Raw genomic sequence first — 15,743 nt, 5'->3', positions numbered from 1 at the left:
GAGCCAACATAGGGAGCTGTGAGAGCCAGAGGAGAGAGCTGTGAGAGCCAGGGGAGGGAGCTGTGAGAGCCACAGGAGGGAGCTGTGAGAGTCAGAGGAGGGAACTGTGGAGAGGGAGGGAGCTGTGAGAGCCTGAGGAGGAGTTGTGAGAGCCAACATAGGGAGCTGTGAGAGCCAGAGGAGAGAGCTGTGAGAGCCAGGGGAGGGAGCTGTGAGAACCAACAGAGGGAGCTGTGAGAGTTAGAGGAGGGAACTGTGGAGAGGGAGGGAGCTGTGAGAGCCTGAGGAGGAGCTGTGAGAGCCAGAGGAGGAAGCTGTGAGAGCCACAGGAGGGAGCTGTGGAGAGGGAGGGAGCTGTGATAGCCAGAGGTGGGAGCTGTGAGAGCCAACAGAGGGAGCTGTGGAGAGGGAAGGAGCTGTGAGAGCCAGAGGAAGGAGCTGTGAGAGCCAACAGATGGAGCTGTGAGAGACAGGGCAGGGAGCTGTGGAGAGCCAGTGGAGGGATCTGTGAGAGCCATGCGAGGGAGCTGTGAGAGCCAAAGGAGGGAGCTGTGGAGAGCCAGGAAAGGGACGCGTAAGATCCGGAGGAGGAGCTTTGAGGGCCAACGGAGGGAGCTGTGAGAACCATCACAGGGAGCTGTGGAGAGGGAGGGAGCTGTGAGAGCCAGGGGAGGGAGCTGTGAGAGCCAGCGGAGGGAGCTGTGAGAGCCAGCGGAGGAGCTGTGAGAACCAACAGAGGGAGCTGTGAGAGCCAGGGGAGGGATCTGTGAGAGCCAGAGGAGGGAGCTGTGGAGAGGGAGGGAGCTGTGAGAGCCAGGGGGGATCTGTGAGAGCCAGCAGAGGAGCTATGAGACTCACTGGAGGGAGCTGTGGAGAGGGAGGGAGCTGTGAGAGCCAGGGGAGGGAGCTGTGGAGAGGGAGGGAGCTGTGAGAGCCAGTGGAGGGAGCTGTGGAGAGGGAGCTGTGAGACCCAGTGGAGGAAGCTGTGGAGAGGGAGGGATCTGTGAGACCCAATGGAGGGAGCTGTGAGAGCCAGCGATGGTGCCGGCACCAGCAGCTTCAGAAACACGTTTTTACCTTTAGTGATGGTAATAAAGTGGGAAGAGAAAAGAGCACCTGCAGTAAGGTGGCCATGGACCAGCAGGACACTGGCTGCAAAGCCTGCAGGGGAACCCTTCCCACCTTGAGTTAATGGGCTTCGAAATCTGTTCCAGGCCTGTTGGTGTGCGTGTTTGATGGGCTACTTGCCTGCAGTGGTGGTGGTGGGCAGTGGCGGGTGGCTGGGGGTGGGTGGGGGCGATAGTGGTGGTGATAGACTAGCCACAGGGAGCGGAGGCAGGGCTGCCTGTCCAACTCAAGTTGTTAAGTCAACTGGTCAAGGTAAGAGAATTGTCTTGGAAGGGACCTGGAAATATGTTTAAGATCCACTGGTCGCAGTGTCTGGTGGAGTTTAAGATGTACTAGTTACAGTGTGTGCGGTGGATTTCAAGATTGACTGGTCGCAGTGTGTGGTGGATTTCAAGATCGACTATTAGCAGTGTGTGGTGGATTTCAAGATCCACCGGTCACAGTGTCTGTTGGAATTGAAGATCCACCATTTGCACTGTGTGGTGGATTTCAAGATCCACCATTTGCAGTGTGTGGTGGACTTCGAGATCCACCACTTGCAGTGTGTGGTGGATTTCACGATCCACTGGTTGTGGTGTGTGGTGGAATTCAAGACTCTCCAGTTTCAGTGTACGGTGGATTTCACAATCGACTGGTCGCGGTTTGAGGTGGGTTTCAAGATCCACCGTTTGCACTGTGTGCTGGATTTCGAGATCCAGTGGTCACAGTGTGGGTTGGATTTCAAGATCCACTGCTCGCAGTGTGTGGTGGATTTCATGATCCACTGGTTGCAGTGTGTGATGGATTTCAAGATCCACTGTTTGCATGCAATGTGTAGTGGATTTCAAGATTCACTGGTTGCAGTGTCTGGTGGGTTTCAAGATTCACTGGTAGCATGTGGGGTGGATTTCAATTTCCACTGGTCACAGTGTGTGGTGAATTTCAAGATGCACTGGTCGCAGTGTGTGGTGAATTTCAAGGTGCACTGGTTACGGTGTGCAGTGTACTTCAAGATCCACTGGTTGTAGTGTGTGGTGGATTTCAAGATCCACTGTTTGCACTGTATGGGGGATTTCAACATTCACTGGTCGCAGCGTGCAGTGCATTTTAAGATCCATTTGTCGTGGTGATGGTGGATTTCAAGATTCACTGGTCAAGTGTGGGGTGGATTTCAAGATCCACCGTTTGCACTGTGTGCTGGATTTCGAGATCCAGTGGTCACAGTGTGTGTTGGATTTCAAGATCCACATGTTGCAGTGTGTGATGGATTTCAAAATCCACATGTTGCTGTGTTTTGGATTTCAAGATCCATTGGTCACGGTGTGTGGTGGATTTCAAGATCCACTGGTCACCGTGTGTGGTGGATTTCAAGATCCATTGTTCATGGTCCCAGTGTGTCGTGGATTTCAAGATCCACTGGTCGCGGTGTGTGGTGGATCTCAAAATCCACTGGTCATGGTGTGTGGTGGATTTCAAGATCCATTGTTCATGGTCACAGTGTGTGGTGGATTACAAGATCCACATGTTGCAGTGTGTGGTGGATTTTAAGATCCACATGTTGCAGTGTGTGGTGGATTTCAAGATCCACATGTTGCAGTGTGTGGGGGATTTCAAGATCCGCTGGTCGCAGTGTCTGGTGGATTTCAAGATCCACATGTTGCAGTGTGTGGTGGATTTCAAGATTGACTGGTTGTGGTGTGTGGTGGATTTTAAGACCCACTGGTTGCTGTGTGTGGTGGGTTTCAAGACCCACTGGTCGCAGTGTGCGGTGGATTTCAAGCTCAACTGGTCACAGTGTGTGGTGGATTTCAAGATCTACTGGATTTCAAGATCCACTGGTCACGGTGTGTGGTGGATTTCCAGGTCCACATGTTGCAGTGTGTGGTGGATTTCGAGATCCACATGTTGCAGTGTGTGGTGGATTTTAAGAGCCACATGTTGCAGTGTGTGGTGGATTTCAAGAGCCACATGTTGCAGTGTGTGGTGGATTTTAAGATCCACTGGTTGTAGTGTGTGGTGGATTTCAAGATCCACTGGTTGTGGTGTGTGGTGGATTTGAAGACCCACTGGTCGTCGTGTGTGGTGGATTTCAAGACCCACTGATCGCGGTGTGTGGTGGATTTCAAGCTCCACTGGTCGTGGTGTGTGGTGGATTTCAAGACCCACTGGTCCTGGTGGGTGGTGGATTTCAAGACCCACTGGTCGCGGTGTGTGGTGGATTTCAAGATCCACTGGTCACGGTGTGTGGTGAATTTCAAGACCCACTGGTCGCAATGTGTGGTGGATTTCAAGCTCCACTAATCGTGGTGTGTGGTGGATTTCAAGACCCACTGGTCCTGGTGGGTGGTGGATTTCAAGACCCACTGGTCGTGGTGTGTGGTGAATTTCAAGACTCACTGGTCCTGGTGGGTGGTGGATTTCAAGACTCACTGGTCACGGTGTGTGGTGGATTTCAAGCTCCACTGGTCATGGTGTGTGGTAGATTTCAAGACCCACTGGTCCTGGTGGGTGGTGGATTTCAAGACCCACTGGTCGCCGTGTGTGGTGGATTTCAAGATCCACTGGTCATGGTCTGTGATGGATTTCTTACACGCGGGAAGGCTGACCGCTTGAGTAGATTATTGGCAGGCGGCAGGACCAGAGGTAGCGCTCTATGCCTTCCTCAAGTTGAAAAGGCGACTGGTCCTGCGGGAAGGTGGGTCGCCTTCGCTGGAGTGGTTTGGAGATGCGTTCCAGACGGACTGGTCTTCGTGTGTGGTGGATTCCTTGAATGTAGAAGATGGCGGAGAAGGAAGGGGGAAGCAGAGGCAGGCTGGTTTGTCCATCTCCAAGTTGATAAAGCAAATGGTCGTGGTAGGTATTGAGGAGGCAGTGCTTTCGAGACCTGCTGGGTACTAAGATCGATGAGGTCTTGCTTGAGGGGGCTTTGAGAGTTGGCACCACTCGTTGCCAGGCCTCTGGCAGCAGAGGGGGTCTCGCTGCCTCACGTTGAAGAAGCGACCATTGCTGGCTGGTGTTCACTGGGCCGGGAAGCGCCTTGAACATGGGCTTCAGGCTGGAGAGCTGCAATGGTGGAGACAGTTGTGCTGCCCGCTGGGGGTAGAGTTAGACTGCCCCCTGCCCCCTCCCCCCCCCGTCCCCCCGCTTCAAGTAATAACCATGAATGAGGCGATTCACCACAGAAAGCAGAAAGGACAAAGAGGGGGCAGCTTCTCATGGGCCATTATTCCTGAGACACTCCGTACCCTCTTGTCACCCTCAGCAGATCTCCTTCCTGGGTCATGACCTTAGCAGAGGACAAATACCCCTTAATCCGACTGTTTGTTTAAGAGAAAACGTCTAGAATGGAATAATAGGGTGAAAAGTGTAGAGGGGAATTTCAATAGGGCCTTTGAGTGGGGTCTTCTTTGGGGCACTGAAGTGCAATTAAACACAGACTGTTGGAAAGGCAGCTCAGAAGGCTGGGCACCTGCTGTAAATGCATATGTGCACCCTGCAGGTCACGGGTTCAAATCTTGGAGCAAAAGACAAAGGCGGTCCTTATGTTTTTCTAGTAAATTCCCCGGTGCAACACCGCGTACAATTAATGAGCTTTTCGTAGATGCAGTTGGTGGGCTGTAGAATTTTGGATAATTACTGATCAGATTTGGAGAAAAAAACCTCATTGAATCCCTTATTAGTGCCGTTTGGTCTGTGTTGGTATCAAGAGGTAGGTTTATTGTATAGTAACCTTTCCCATATTTGTCTCGGGCTTTCACCCATCAAAGATGATAAAAGGAGTGCCATTAAAAACTCCATTTATACAGCGCCACCGTCAGTCCTGATAACGTCCTGCTACCGAGCACTTTCTGAGGGGACCAGTCTTTAGACATTTAGTAAGGACAGCCCAAGATGTTTAAAGGCATTTTTACATATGGAATCAAACTTGATATTATACTGTTGATATTCAAGGTATACAATGTATAAGATATTTTTTCCGATTTTATTTTGGATAGAATAGGTGCTTCCTAGCCACGGTGTTATCCTTTGTATAGGGCTCTCCTTAAATTTCCCTATTGCCAATTTAGACGTGTTCGTGGGCAGGCTCCGCCCCTTTCGTTGCAGTCTCTTTGTCTCTAGTGAATGAACCACCCTGGTTTCCGCTTGTAATGTAATATTGTGTATCGAGGGTGCAGTACTTCAGTTCTATGCACTAAGGTGTCCCGAGGGCCAGTTCACGTAGTTAGAAATGTTCAGAAATGTAAATAAACAACTGACGTCCTTTACGTAAGATCTGTCGACAGTTTAGTTTGTCTTGTGTTGATGGACGTTAATGCTGTACTTAAGATAGGAAAATAAAATATAGCGTCGCGGGCTTCTGGGGCCGCGTCGAGGCGTCTTTCGCACCTTGGGGGAGGGGGGCGTGTGGCCCGTTGTATAGATTGTGTGAATTCTGCATTGTTTGACGGAGTGTGTGTTGTCTTTGGCAGCCCTGCCTGTGTGCCTTGTTACCTGCTACACTTGACTTGCTAGTCGTCTTCTCTGGGGCGGGGGTCCCTCCCGCCAGCTGCTGGGCTAATTAGCGGCGCATATATGGGTCTTTGGGGGCAGACCCCGGCTGCCCTTAAATCACAGGGTCTTGTCACCTCATACGGCGTGGCGAGTATTCACACCAGAGGCCGCGAGGCGGTTTCATATGCAGGGAGGGGCCCCTCTGCCGCCCCTCCAAACCTGCAGGTGCTCCAGCGCTGCAGGAACAAGGCCCCTCCTCCTGGGGTAGGACCCCTAACAGCCGGGATCACGTATTTGCAGCCCCTTTTCGTCCCGTGCGTGCCGGGTCTGATGGCCCAGTGGACTGGTGCGCCCACTTTAGGGACCTGTGTTTGACCTCATCATCACAGGTTCAAATCCTGGAGGGTCCACCATTCATCCTTCTGAGACCGATAATCTCAGAACACATCTGTCATTCAGTGCATGGTACCCCTAGTGAACGCGCACTTTACAAATGCACGTTATGTTATTTTATTCACATATTGGCTTTTTTCTGTGGTTGAAGCTGTGCCTCGAGGCGCTTTGGAGAAAAACTGTACATTTGACTTCAAGAAGATGTTCCCCAAACTCATCACTTGAGCGGAGACAGCCACGATGTTCTACTGAGGTAATGTGTGCAGCGCGACACACCTCAAGCGTCCAGACCACCACTCTTGACAAGGACACTGGACTAATGAGGGAGCCTGCAGTTGGCCTGCAGAAATTGATTACAGGATTAGGAACCTACATCACTTCAAACCAACTTACGATCAATCACCAAAAGACAAAAGTCATGCGTTTCTCCAAACACAATAAAACATTGAATAGGCGTACCTTTTCCTGCAAATTGGGCGAACAACCACTGGCCTGTGTAGATTTCTATAAATGTCTAGGCTTTCTGCTAGATTGCAAACTTACCTTGAAGCAACAGATGGAGCAAGGACGCATAAAAGCAAAGCAACTGTTATTTGCCTTCAAAACTCTGAAGAAAAAGCTTATAGGCTGCTCTACCGCTCATCTGTTAAAAGTGATCGCCGCAAAATTGCTCATCTGTTAAAAGTGATCGCCGCAAAATTGCTACCCTCCATCTCGTATGGCTCTGAAATCCTGAATACCAAAGATGCCACAATACTAAATACAGCACAATCCATATTCTTCAAAAGACTGTTACATACCTCACAAGAACAAATGCGTTTAGAATTTGGACTAAAAAAACAGATTATGGCCAGACAAGGCGCCCTAGTAAAGTTCTATTGGAGGGTGAGGGCAGCAGAAGATCATACTTTAGCTCACCGCTGTTGGGTTGAGATTGAAAATCAAGGAAGACAAGCTAACTCGACCACGACAATCCTGAAGGAATCTTTGTCGGCGTTACAGCTAGAGGTGGCCTGGTCTACACCAGTAACGTATTCTGGAGTCAACAGCGTGGTGAACGCCATAACCAAGCGGATCTATTTGTTAACCGATAAAATGATTTTTGCAAAAAAAATCATGCCTGGGCAGTGATACAGGTCTACCAGAGGCTAAAACCGCAACAGTATTTGACCGAACACTTTTCCTACCACAAAAAGCATTAACTTATGTTGCTACGAATGGGATCATTCCACTCAAAGGATTTGACCCTAAATGGAAATTTATATTGCCTTCTAAGGAATGCCGCCTGTGTTGTCAAGGTGAGGAGTCACTACTACATTTACTATGTATATGTCCCTTTTTACTGAAAACCCGTAAATCCATTCTTCGGGAGATTTTAAAGAATGAACAGATAAGAACATGTAGAACTGCAGTCATTAGGTGTCTCGGAGGGCTATCTATTCCCCTCTCCTGTAATGCCATAAAATTCTGGAAAATAGCAGCAAAGGAACTGGAAAAATTGAATTAAGCTAAGCAGCCACTAAACAACCTGCCAGCTTACTTTTCATAAATATACTGCACTACTTGTTAGCCTTTTAACTGTAGTAATGACACCAAGGTATTTTCTTCTCTTCTATGTTTTAAAAAAAATATATATAAGTTCATTTAATTTTCTGTGTTTTGTGATGGTTTGTCATCCTTTTACGACTTTTAAAGAATCAATAAAAGTATTTTTGACTTGACTTGAAGTGCCAGATTCATAACAGGAGCAGAGGGAAGCTCCTGGGTTCACCAAATGTGATGCCATCAAGGTGGGACACCTACCTGGCCAGGTTGACCGGGGGAAGCCCCTGCGCTCACCACATGCCATGACCTCAAGGTGGGTCACCTACGTGCCCAGGGTGACCTGAGGAACAAGAGAGAAGCTCCTGGGCTCACCAGATGTGATGACCTCAAGGTGGGTCACCTACCTGGCCAGGGTGACCCGAGGGACCATAGAGAAGCTCCTGGACCCGTCACATGCCATAACCTCAAGGTGGGTCCCTACCTTTCACAGCACAATACTTCCCAGGTCTATCATAAAGTGAGGTGAAAGTGTGTCTCTCAATAAAGCTCCACTCGGGAGCAATCTCTTCTAAGACAAATGCCCTCACCCACCATAGGTGGCATGCTTTATCATATGGGCTTCTCATCCCAGTGAGAAAACCTAGTCTCACCGAGTGCTACAACTCCCTCACTGTGAGGTTGGAGTTCTGGGATGTTTTCTTGAGTGTCCTAAGATGTTGAGGATGCTAAGATCCCATATGTAGATGCTAGGCGTTGTGAGGTTGCAGCGCTAAATGTGATTGTGACAATGTAGTAACCAAGCACATGCAGGAAGTTATAAGCTGGTTAGTTTATTGGCTACATGGGTAACAGAGACAGAAGGACCAGCTCTGGCAACAGCTCCCGGAAGAATGATACACAAGATCCTGTTGCCAGGAGACATACATTCCAAAGCCCAATACCTCATTGAACTAAGAGAATGTTTAAAGGTACACTTACATGAGAGATAATTTTACATTTACATGAGAGATACATCACAACATATCTTCTTCTCCTCAAAAAAACCCCCCAAAAATAAAAGAGAAAAAACAACAAATACAATTAAAAAAAACGACGACCTGTACCTGGCAGGTCTAACAATGTTTCTAGAACTTTTCCTGTAACTTGTTTGGTCGCAACCAAAAGGACCAACTTCTGCTAAACTTGGAGATGCATGTTTTTCCTGAACCTTCACTAACCTGTTAAGGTTCCACCAATGACCACCATCAACTTTTACAGCATTTCCAAGAATTTTATAACTTTGATTGGTGAACTGAATTTGCTGTCTCCTTTTTTTGTATGAACAGCAGTTCTAATTTTGATCAAGTCTCACACGTTAAGCGGGACCACTTTAGCACATTTGCGTGAATCAAACCATTGCTTCTGTTTAGCTTGAGCAAGGGATATGTTTTCACTCGCTAAGGGCATCAGCTGAGCAACATCAGATTCAGCCCTAACCCACTTGCTCATTCAGGCAGGTCTAAAACTGGTCTTGGGCTTACTTCCCTGCAAAAGCTCAAAAGCGAAACCTTCGTTGAAGAGTGTGGCGTAGTTCTATAAAACAACACCATTGTATTAAGAGCCTTGTGAATATCATGACCACTTGCTCTGGCCCACTTAATACACTCCCCGACCAACCGATTCATCCGCTCAACTAAACCAATAGTTTGTGGGTGATAGAGGGAGCTCTTGTTGTGTTTGACACTTGACTGAACAAGAAAAGTCTAAAATTCCATACTGATAAATTGTTTTCCGTTGTCCGAGACCAGAGTCTCAGGAACACCCTCTCTCAACCACACATCTTTGAGAAACTCAACAAGAGTTTTCGTGTTAGCCTCCTTCACCATTTTCACCTTTGGCTATTTTGATGCATAATCCATAAGGACCAAGATGAACCTTAAACCCCCAGGAAGAACTTTGTACGGTCCCATGACATCAATACCCAGTTTCATCCAGAGACCTTTGGGATATTCAATGGGGATCAAAGGAGGAACAGAAACTTTCAAACTTTTGTCAGCTGCACCACAGACACAACAATTAGCAACCACCAGATCAATTTCGGCATCCATACTTGGCCACCAATATGTGTGCCTGATGCGCCGCTTGGTGAGAGTAGAGCCAAGATGGCCTTCATGAGCCCTATCAACAATAGTTTTTCTGAAGACACCAGGAGGTACAAACTTGTCCCCCCTCAGTAGCAAACCATCTTCTATGGATAGTTCATCCTCAATCTTCCAGAAAGGCCGGAGAGAGGCAGGAAGAGTTTTTTCTCTTGGCCACCCGTTTTTGACATAAGTAAAGACTTCACGAATCACACAGTTGGATTCCAATTCCTGGGCCCAATCAGTTTCGGAACCCAGATCAAGATTAGGAAGGTCTAAAACAGCAACTAGACAGTCATCACAGTCCTCATTAGAAAAATCATCTAAATTGACATCATCATGTTCATTTACCTTGATAGGGAAACGCGAAAGAAAATCTGCCCATCCATTTTTCCCACCAGAAATGTGTTCCACTCTGAACTGGTACTGTAAAAGTTTTGTCACCATACACATAATTTTCGGAGAACAGCACTTACTCACACTTCCCCAAAAAATGTTTACAAGTGGCTTATAATCCGCTAAGAGTAAAAACCACTTGCCCTGATGTAAGGTCTGAACTTTTCAATCGCCCAGGAACAAGCTAACAACTCTTTCTCAATGACTGAGTACTGGAGCTCAGGAGTCCTTAACACTCTAGATGCAAACATACCGTATTCTTACAATTCTTGTCCCATTGGGTTAAAGTGACACCAATACCTGCCTGACTCGCGTCCACTGTGACGCAGCAAAATGAACAAGGGTCAAAAGGTTTAAAAATTGGTCCATCTTTCAAGGCTGACTTAACCAACCTAAAAGCAACAACACACTCCTCTCCCCATTCGAACTTGACTCCCTTCTTGAGTAAATTACTTATGGGACGTGCCATGGACGCACAATTACGAATAAACTGTGAGTAGTACTCACATAATCCTAATAGTGACTTGACCCCAGCTTTGTCCACTGGTTCAGGGGAATCCAAAATTGCTTGAAGTAAACCTGGCCGAGGACTGATTCCATCATGAGATATAACATGCCCCAAGTATTCAACTTTTGAACACAGAAATTTGCATTTTTCTTCCTTTAACACTACACCACGTTTTTTGAACAATGTTAACACTTTCTCTAAGAGATTATTATGAGATGCAATATCATTACCAAAAATAAGTGCATCGTCCTGAAACACTAGGACATCCCCAACACCCTTGAGTATATTGTCCATTATCCTATGAAAAACAGATGTCGCTGAACCAAGCCCAAAAGCAATGCGACAGTAGCAAAATGTTCCCAGAGGCGATTCAAATGCAGTCAGATGACGTGATTCAGGGTCAAATTCCACCTGATGGTATGCACTGGCTAGGTCTAATTTTGAGACATACCGTGCTTACTTGGTGAAAGAAAATAGGTCGTTAATTTTTGGTAGGGGTGCAAGTCTACCCATATTTCTTTATTTAGAGATCTCAAGTCAACACAGACCCGAAGATGACCTCCCCTTTTTCTGGCTACGACTAAGGGAGAAAGCCACAATGAGGAATCAGTAGGTTCAATAATTCCTCCATCATATAAACCCTTTAATTCTTTTTCTAGATCCTCCCTCACACTGAACGGTACCCCTCTAAGTTTGTGCTTAATGGGTTGAGCTCCATTTTTGACGATAATTTTATGTCTGAAACCTTTGATTTTTCCCAGGTTTTTGCTAAAAACTTCAGGAAACTTGTTTTTCCATGTAGTACTCACATCTTCTCAGTTAACAACTAACATTTGCTCCTTGGCTCCAGGTTTCAATATCATGCCAAAAAGGCCCTGGTGGAACCACCCCTATATGCTCAGCTCTTTTACCGCAACATATATCTTTCCTTTTATTCTCCTGCCCTTAAATGCCAGCTCTTCTTCAAAGAACCCCATTGAATCTATCTTCCGTCCCTCATACGAAACGGGAGAATGATCCGGAGGAGAAAGTGCTCGAGAACCACGCCAAGTCTGATTAAACAATTCTTGAGTAATCATAGTGATTTTTGCTCCAGAGTCAACTAATAACTTCACCTTGCGATCCCCAATATTAAAAACTACAATTGGATCAATGCACGATGAAGGATCACCCACAACAACACCTTCATCAGAATAACTTTTAGATGAGTTGACATCATCTAAGTTCCTGACAACAGAAACGACCTCTGGATGAGAATCACCATCGGATTCAACCGTGCAAAAAGTAGGTTTGTTCAAATTCGGTTTTGTTCAAGTAGGTTTGTTCAAATTCGGTTTTTTTAGACAGGTTTTGGCAAAATGTTCCATCTTTTTCCAATAATTGCACATGACATTGCTTGCAGGACATCGTGAACCTTTTATGTGTAGAGGGTTACCACACCTAATATACATATTATTACCATTAGACTTGGAAAAACTACTCATAACAGACATTTGTTTAGAGGGTTGATTGACTGATTGAACTGGTTTGACACATGACTATGCAGGATTATTAGTATTAACAACATTGACAGCATCTATGGGTTTATCTTCCAGTTCCTTCAATGAAACAATAGATATTTCAATACTTTTGGCTATCTTAATAATTTCGTCTAGAGATGGATTACTCAATCTCAACAATTTTTGACTTATGCTTTTGTCTTTGCACTGGCAAGTAAAAAGGTCTCTAATGAGTTGCTCAGTAACATTTTCAAACTTACAATCAGCAGCTAATCTGCGCAAAACAGAAATGTATGTATCGACATCTTCTCCTTCAGTTTATTTCCTCTTAAAAAATGTATGTCTTAAAACCATTACATTGGGTTGCTTATCAAAGCTAGTTTTTAACTTGATAATAGTTTCCCCATATTCATCAATTCCGTTGAGTTGTTCTTCGGAAAGAGGTGGTAAATGTTTATATGTAGATCTTCCCTCAAACCCTAGTGAATGAAGTAGAAGGCATTTCTTTCTCTCTGCGCTGAAGCGCAAAGCATCAATGGCACCCAAGTACATTTGAAAAGCATCATACCAGACGTCCCACCGAACCGGAGGATCACCAGGAGAGTCAAGAAATTAAGGTGACACACATGATCCTCTTGCCTGGAGACATACATTCCAAAGCCCAATACCTCATTGATACTTTAAAGGTACACTTACATGAGAGATACATCACAACAGACAATAAGAGTGATTATACAACTACCTATTTGGGACAAAAATTATTTATTGGCTTTTCCAAACTGTCGGGATTGAAAAGCAGTGCAAAACAGTGTGAATTAGACTGCTAAGTTGGTAAGGTCAGTTGACATGTTTCTTCTATCTGGCCTTATAAATGTGTCCAGGAATTCATCAGGATGATAAGAAATATATAATGCTGCTGCATATGTGACAAATCAAAAATAGTAATAATACATCCAGTGATATCAAACCAGTAATCCAATTGTTTAAACTTGGTACTACTGGAACTTTATCCAAACCGATGGATAAGTAGGCCCGCCTACACCTGGTAACAACTCAGGGAAGGGGGCTCGCTCTCTTCATCGATACTTCGCTGTGGTACATGAGCTGCAACCGGAGGCCAGGGCGAGCAAAGGGACCAGAGGGAAGCTTCTGGGCTCACCACATGCCAGGACCTTAAGGTGGGTCACCTACCTGGACAGAGCGGCCAGAGGGACCAGAGCGACCAGAGGAAAGCTGCTGGGCTCACCACATGCCATGACTTCAAGGTTGATCTCCTAACTGGCCGGAGCGACCAAAGGGAAGCTCCTGGGTTCACCACATGCCATGACCTCAAGGTGGGTCACCTACCTGGCTAGAGTGACCAGAGAGACCAGAGGGAAGCTCCTGGGTTCACCACATGCCATGACTTCAAGGTGGGTCATCTACCTGGCCAGAGGGACCAGTGAGAATCTCCTGGGCTCACCACATGTGATGACCTCAAGGTAAGTCACCTACCTGGCCAGAGCGACCAAAGGAACTAGAGGGAAGCCCCTGGGCTCACCACATGCCATAACCTCAAGGTCGGTCACCTACCTGGCCAGAGCGACCAGAGGGACTAGAGTGAAGCTCCTGGCTCACCACATGTGATGACCTCAAGGTAGGTCACCTACCTGGCCAGAGCAACCAAAGGAACTAGAGGGATGCTCCTGGGCTCACCACATGCCATGACCTCAAGGTCGGTCACCTACCTGGCCAGAGCGACCATAGGGACTAGAGGGAAGCTCCTGGGCTCACCACATGCCATGACCTCAAGGTAGGTCACCTACCTGGCCAGAGCGACCAGAGGGAAGCTCCTGGGCTCACCACATGCCATGACCTCAAGGTGGGTCACCTTCCTGGTCAGAGCGACCAGAGGGAAGCTGCGGGGCTCACCACATGCTATGACCTCAAGGTGGGTCACCTACCTGGCCAGAGCGACCAGAGGGAAGCTCCGGGGCTCACCACAAGCAATGACCTCAAGGTGGGTCATCTACCTGTCCAGTGGGACCAGAGAGAAGCTCCTGGGCTCACCACATGTGATGACCTCAAGGTGGTTCACCTACCTGGCCAGAGCGACCAGAGGGAAAAATGGTTGGTGGTTGTACCAGAGCTAAAATAGCAACAAAATAAAGGATGCCCTCGACATCACCAGTGCGACACCTTCAGAGACAAACTGCATTAATTTCTGGAGGGCACACCTGGTGTTCTGAAGTTTATTCTTGGGCTATTGTGTCCTACTCTGATGACATCATTTGGACCAATGTGTGTAGTGCTTGAGGCAAAACCTTGATTGTTTTGAGATTACGTGAAGGCCACTTTTGGCGTATGTATTGAGTCCTGTTCTGAGAATTAAAACATCATTCAGGCATCATCTGTAAGCTGCGCGAGAGTGTTGCTTTGGGTTCTAGAGACCGCATCTGCAGTACTGAACCTGATCTGAAGAAACATCTGGAACATGTCATGGAGTTCTGGAGGCGGCATTTGGAGTGATGTCAATAGCAGAGCATTTTTCTCCTGACTATTTTCTTGATCTGCAAGTCACAACTAGAGTGCTGTGTCAGGGCCTAGAGGCATCAGCTGGAGTTTGGAACCAGCTCTAGAAGCCACAACTAGAGTGCTGTGTCAGGGCCTAGAGGCATCAGCTGGAGTTTGGAACCAGCTCTGAAAGAGACAGCTAGAGTGCCTGGTCATGGTCTAGGTATAGCACCTGGATTGCAGGAACAGCACCAGAAGCCACAGCTAGAGTGCCAGGTCTGGGCCTAGAGGCCTCATCTGGAGTGCAGAACCAACTCATGAAACCACAACTAGAGTACAATGTCTGGGTCTAGAGGCATCATCTGGAGTGTGGAACCAGCTCCACAAGCCAGAGCTAGAGTGCCTTGTCAGGGTCTAGAGGCCTCATCTGGATAGCGGAACCAGCTCATGACTGGACAGCTAGAGTGCTGTGTCAGTGTCTAGAGGCCTCATCTGGAGTGTGGAACCAGGTCCGCAAGCCACAGCTAGAGTGCTGTGTCAGGTGTGAGAAGTTGGCCTGGTATATAATGTTCACTATTCTAGTGAGCACTTTGTATCAGTCCAAACAACCCTTATTGACGATTGGTTGTAAGTCAACCTTACAGACCAGCTATCCTAGTAGCATGGATACGAGCAGTCTTCGGGCTAAACTCTAGAGGGCGTGTTAAGCCAGCTGTTATACCATCACATATACCCCTTGGACACCAAGTGAAAGGACACCACACAAGTGTTATGAAAATAAACAGTGTATTTATTTAGATCACAACAGCCCTGTACTCTTTATGAGGACAGGGTACTAAGCACACAACAAAACTCTTACGAAAATACTTTAAGTTGCACAAGTTACACAAATGCCCGAGGGGCACGGAAAACCATATACTACAAAAGTGGAATGCGAAATTACTAGCAGGTAAGTACTGCACTAATAGCCTTTGGAATCACTAGGACTACGTTACTGAACCTCCAGATTACTAGTAGGAGGCCTAGGGGACTCGGGTGCAGAGTGTGCACTCTCACGCGGGATGCGGGACAAAGTCTATGGATGCTAGAATTTACAAAGTTAGTGTTCTCGGGCGAACCCGACTAGCTAGAGCTGAAACGAAAAAGCATCTGGACCCTTGGATAGTGAGGCTATGCTGGGGCACCAAAATG

This window comes from Lissotriton vulgaris, chromosome 4_1 (genome assembly GCF_964263255.1).
Source record: "Lissotriton vulgaris chromosome 4_1, aLisVul1.2, whole genome shotgun sequence".
NCBI lineage: Eukaryota > Metazoa > Chordata > Amphibia > Caudata > Salamandridae > Lissotriton > Lissotriton vulgaris.
Note: the sequence above shows the minus strand (reverse complement) of the source record.